Source organism: Salarias fasciatus, chromosome 7 (assembly GCF_902148845.1).
Source record: "Salarias fasciatus chromosome 7, fSalaFa1.1, whole genome shotgun sequence".
Classification (NCBI taxonomy): domain Eukaryota; kingdom Metazoa; phylum Chordata; class Actinopteri; order Blenniiformes; family Blenniidae; genus Salarias; species Salarias fasciatus.
The window spans coordinates 8,537,290-8,543,388 of NC_043751.1; the positions used below are offsets into that span (position 1 = coordinate 8,537,290).

Sequence of the window (6,099 nt, forward strand, 5' to 3'; positions counted from 1 at the left end):
TAATGAACCTTTTTTCGATACAATTGTGTTGAAAGCTTTGCTGCTTCAGAAAGCTTCAGATTGCCATCACTACTTTACACACAACCTCCATGTCCTCTGGCTCACATTCCTCAGTACACTCTTCCATGATGGTTTCCATGGGTGTGGGCCTACGGGACAGGAAGTCAGCGTCCCCGTTAGCTGTCCCAGGTCTGTACTTCAGGGTGAATCTATAGTCTGCCAGCTCTGCAACCCAGCGATGACCAGTAGCATTGAGTTTTGCTGATTTGGTGACATAGGTGAGTGGGTTATTATCGCTGTAGACAGTGAAGTGAGGTGCATGGAACAGGTAGTCACGGAAACGTTCAGTGATAGCCCATTTCAGTGCGAGGAATTCCAGTTTACCTGAGTGCAGCTTGTAATTCTTTTCAGCTGGAGAGAGGTTTCTGGATCCGTAGCCGATAACTCTCAGAATACCACCCTGGCGCTGGTACAGCACAGCTCCGAGTCCTTCTTCAGAGGCGTCAACATGAAGGATGAGAGGTTGCTCGAGGTCAGGATACGCCATGACAGGCGGATTGGTGAGCTTATTCACAAAGGTCTCCAAAATGGCTTTGTGTGCATCTGTCCACTGTACAGGTGAGGAGGGCGAGAGCTGGTAGCTGGCACACTTCATCCCCTTCTTGTGGTGGTGCTTTGGCTCACATTTTGGCTTTGCCAGCAGCTCATACAGTGGCTTCGCAGTCCTGGAGAAGTCCTGGATGTAAGCTCTATAGTAGCTCAGGAATCCAAGGAGCTTTCTCACCTCCTTCACTGTAGCTGGGGTCTGGTGTGCGAGCGCCTTTACTGCCTCCACCTCTTTTGGGTTCATCCTGTATCCTTCTGCAGAGATGACACGACCAACATAGGTTACTTGTGGCTTGAAAAATTCACATTTACCTGCTCTGAGCTTGATTCCACAGGCTTTCTGTCGTTGCAGGACTTGTCTGACATTGTGCACATGTTGGTCAAATGTGCGGCTGAACACAAGGACATCATCCAGGTAGGGCACACAGACTTCGTCCCTCAGATCTCCCAGGCATCCCTCCATATGGCGTTGAAAAGCAGCCGGGGCATTTGACAGTCCAAATGGGATTCGGAGCCACTCTTAGAGTCCCCAAGGTGATATGAAGGCTGTACAGGGTCTGCTCTTCTCGCTCATGAAGCCTTGGTGGTATGCTTTGCCTTGGTCCAAGACCGTGAACCAAGAGTTTCCTCCCAAGTTCTCCAGGATTTCTTGGATTCTGGGGATGGGATGGCGGTCTGGTAGGGTCTTCTCATTCAGCAGCCTATAGTCAATGCATAAACGTAGTGTTCCATCCTTTTTACGCACACAGACTACAGGAGACGAGTAGGATGAGTACGACTTTTGTATCCAGCCTCTGTTAAGCATGTCCTGAATGTGAGTTTTGACCTCTTGATACAGGTGACGGGGTATTGCATTGTAAGTTCTTTGGACCGGAACAGAGTCTTTCAAATTAATGTCCATCTGCAAGTCTGTAATGCAACCAGCATCCCACTCATCTCTGGCAAACACGTCACACTCCTCCCTCAGCATCTGCCGGACTTTATGCTGCTGCTCTGTAGAGAGGTGACTTAAGTCCACGGGCGGGTCCCAGGGCTCCCCTTGTGGTGCTTTATTAAACTGCTCCAGTGATGATGTGGTGCTGTTCTCTGATGGCTGACAGTCAGCGGACTTGGACTCAAGTGGATAGACAGCGTCGACACTATGTAACCAGCCAAGTGTTGTTCGGCCACACAGCGCAATGTCACAAGTTGTTGTATTCTCAACAGTAACTTTAATCCTTGTGTGGTCTTGGGGGAGGTCAATCAGCTGCTCTCTCACTTTGAGTCCAGTGGGCCACGGTGTCTCTGGGTTAGGCTCTAGCAGAGCATTAGGTCCATTCAGCACACCCTGCTGTACATAGTTACAGTGCACTTGAATAGCTTTGTTCTTAGGGACAGTGACTGATATTCTTCCCACCCAAGCAATATGGGGATTGTTCTCAGGTGGCTGCTTCTTTAAGACTGTTAGAACAGCTCTGGCAGTTTTCTGTCCCACTTCAAGTGCTGAACAGAGCCTCTTCACCATGTGACCAGCAGGAAAACAGTTCTCAGAGTCCTCATTAGTCAAAGCCAGCTCTTCAATTACATTAAATCCAATAATAGGACGTTCAAGTTCTGTGGTGGCGACGAGGATGGGGACAACCACAGGCTTGTCACTCATCCCAGCTACAGCATTCTGGGACAGTGTGAACTCCACTTCAATCCAGCCTTGGTACGGGATCTGTGTTCCATTGGCGGCAGACAGGTCCAGTCCTCCTTCCTCCAGTAACTCCTCCACAGGCCGCACGGCAACGTCTGGTAAGTGTCTCTGCTTCCACTCTGCCCCAACTATAGACACTTGTGAGCCAGTGTCCCACAGCACTCTGGTGCCAACGTTATTCATAGTGGCTCGGACAAGACACCTCCTCCCCACTAGCTTAGCTGTTTGATGTTGTTTGCCAGTGAGAGGTGCAGTGGTGCAGAATAAATGCGCATTCTTACCAAGATGTACACTGCTCTCAATCTTGTTGGTGGAGGCTGTGGCATTCCTGGGTACTCGGCGGCAACCGATAGCCCAGTGGTCGGTGCTCCCGCACTTGTAGCAGTGGTCACACCTCCCACCTGGATTGGTCCGCTGGCACTGGTGACACTGTCGCATGGGGCGTGTCCTTGGTGACGGTCGGCTGTAGCTGCGGCTGGCTTGCCCCCTTGCTGCAGGCGGGGGTGATTGTCTGGGCAGCTGGTGGAGACTTGACAGTTGGGTGGTAAGGTTCTGGATCGCTTCACAAATGGCTTTGTTTCCTTGGTCCACTTTCTCCATTAATGTGTCTCGTTTCTGTAATTGTCCTTGTCTTTTATGTGTAGAGTTACTCTCATAACTGCAGCTCTCCGAATCAGTTGAGTTTGAATCATGACTCACCGCTGACACCTTCACTTTGGATTTTGTTGACAGCTTGCTCTTTCTCTCCATCTCCAGGTTGTAGGCAGCAGTCATTTTCTCCAGTAGGACCTCATCTGTTACTGTTGGATTCTGTAGGTGAGGCTTTAAATCTGTGCGAATGGTGTCATCATGAATCCGGTGAGTGTTGTTTGCAGAAACTGATTTTGAATTAGTTCTGGGCTGTACTTCAATCCTGTATCTGCCCTCTCTGATGCAAAGAGTATTTGTTGCCTCAGGTCCATGGCTCGAACTAGAAACTGGACTGGAGTCTCTCTGGGCTCTTGTGCAGCACGTGTGAGTGAGTGGTACAGCTCGGTGGCATCTTTCTCAACAAAATGAGTTCTTAATATTTGCTTTAGAGCTTGCAGTGGCAAATCATCTCTACTTTCAAGATAGCTTCTTAATTTTGTTCCTGGGATGATAGCTTGAATAACAGCATCAGCAATTTCACATTCATCATGTCCTTTTTTAAATGCTTTTGTTATTTGTCTTTCTAGACTTGCATAACCAAGCTTATCCTTCTGATTATGTTCACCAATTTGTCCATTAATTTTCAAGTCCTTTCTGTACATAGGGTGAACAGCAGTGGCACTCCTTTCAGAAAAGTTCATAGCAGTAGTGGTGGTTGACATTGTGGCAGAGGTGCGTTGTCTCACCACATTCTCTGGGATGGGTGCAGTACCATCTGTGGCCGCTGGGGAGCGGTGTAGCGACGTGGGACCGGACTTTGGCTTTTAATTAATCAATTTTATCAGTCACTTTCAACAATAAGGACAGTCCTTCGTCTTCAAGCGATGTGACATCTTCCCCCTCTAAGTGCAGGAGAATAATCCTTCTCACTTTGCGAGGTGAGTCCTTATCATCATCCTTAACAGTAATTTCAAGTGTAGTGCAAATTTCTGATAGTTCCAGTGCAGATAAAGTAAACAGCTTCCCTTCAATGTCCTCCAACAATTTCTCACTTTCAGAGGACATGGTTGAAAGTTCTTTTACCTTCGCTTTGATGGTAGATGGAGTTGTTTGCCGTTTGTTTGCTGTTGTTGCTGCTGCTGTTAGCATTAGCTCCCCGTTAGCTCTGTGTCGGCGTCCCTCGTAGTGTCTTCCACTCCCGATCCAAACACGGCTCTGGTAGCTCTAATCCACAGCGATCGACATCCACAAACTTAATCCAACCGGGCGGAAACACCAGATTTATGTTGCCCCTTCGAAATGAACACCAAGTCCGTAGTCCCTTGAAGCCTTTATTTTGAGCTCAGTTTTAAAGGTGTTTTTTTGTACAAGTGTCAATGAGGAAAAAGTCCCCTGTGAAAACACACAGTGTGACAATCAGCATAATTTAGGATTAAGTTAACAGTGAATCAAATGAAGAGAAAAGGAAACTTACACGTCTTAGCCACAATCACATTTCTGCAGGCCACAGCCTGATTACTGCACCACACGCCAGCTCGCCATGAACGGCTGTGGACCTACCCTACATAACAAGACCACACCCCGAGCTTGGCGTGGACCGGGCGATCACGTGACACGGGTTTCCTGAGACGTATCAAAATGAAACTAACTATAACGAATGTAATGATAATTGCAGAAGTTCCAAATAAACATATATACTGTTATACTCAGTGAACCAATAATATCAGATAAAGTGCAATAATACATATGAAAAACCAGTGGGCAACACATGAAGACACACGGGTTCTGTGGAGAGCTCCGCTCCAGCTGGAGCTTAAAGGTATACTGGAGGATTCTCCGCTGATTTCGTACAACATGGCCAATTTGCCATTTTTGGAGCACTGCGCATGCGAAGACCACTCAAGTAAAAAAGGCTAAAGGAAAATCAAGTGAAAGCAAGAAGGATAAAGACAGAAGTGACAAACGCGGGAAATGGTTCGGACCTCTTCTTGAAGAAGACCTCATCAGAATACAGATGCTCCATGATGCAAGGAAGGAAGCTGAACGGGTGTGTGTGTGTGTTTTGATAATTCAGTTGTAGAAGAATTTGTTGTTGCCTTCATAGACCCCCCATTCTCATTTGGACATGCAAGTGACAAACTTACCAGAAACCAGCAAATGAGTCGGTGTGGGGGTAATTACAATAAACATAAAGTGTTGCGCCCCCACCCCCACCTCTACTGTAATTGTAATGTGCTCTCCCTACACCATGGGTCACACTGAAAGGTATTAGTGCTGTTTTTGTGTTATATCCCAGATAGTTTTAGACAATAATTTTCCAAACAAATAAATAAGCATATTTTGTGAAACATGTATGTAACTACACAATTTCTACTTTAACAGGATCGAATTCGAAGACTGACCCTTGATCAGTGTCATGACCTTCTGGAGAAGTGTCTTGACTGCGAGCCGAGCCTCATGTTTGAACTTCTGCGTCTCACGGCGGACCCTGCTCCACCAGAACCACCACAGAATCCTCAAGCTCCTGGCTGGTGCATATGTACGCACTGTAAGCCGATGCCTATACTGTTGGAGCAGAAATGCTGCCAGAACACTCCAGATGCCTGCACTTCAAGATTGCCACATATGGACGTGTACATCTTAGAGCCAGGGGTGCTCAGGCTGGCGAGAAGGATCTGGAATGACCTTAGGGTTGATGTGGATGTACAGGAGATTGGGGAAAGTAACACACAGTTCCACTACACAGCCTACTGACAATTTGTTGTTTGGCAGTATGGCATTCTTGGCCCTAAAAACAGAATTGTCATACCCAGCTGCTGTGTCTGGAAAGTAAGAGATGCTTACCCTGATCCAAATCAGAACTACGTGGGATTTATTCCTGCAAGACTATAAAATAGTCTTTATGTTATTATGTCCAGTTTGTTGATTACATGAAATGACTGCACTGATGTTATTGTGAATAACTTTTGCACAAAATCTAAACATTTTTGCCACTTCTTTTCAACATATGTATGGAGGATTGTAGACAGTCCTTATTTTGTGTTTGTATTTTTTTACATGCAAATAGCAGGGAATCACTGCACTACTGTTTTTGATTTATTCTTGCACTACATTGTGATTTTTTTTTTTTTTTTGCTACCTCCTTTTCAGATAGCATATCTCCCTAATGAGAGCATGCACATTTT

General features: G+C 46.5%; 1 long non-coding RNA gene across 1 annotated transcript; it reads left to right on the top strand.

The window, feature by feature from the left end:
• The first annotated feature begins 3,165 nt into the window (after positions 1-3,165).
• LOC115392276 (uncharacterized) lies at positions 3,166-3,850 on the top strand. Its single transcript, XR_003931831.1, has 3 exons — positions 3,166-3,298; positions 3,579-3,646; positions 3,760-3,850. It is a non-coding gene; the product is annotated as an uncharacterized LOC115392276 (long non-coding RNA).
• Positions 3,851-6,099: the final 2,249 nt, after the last annotated feature.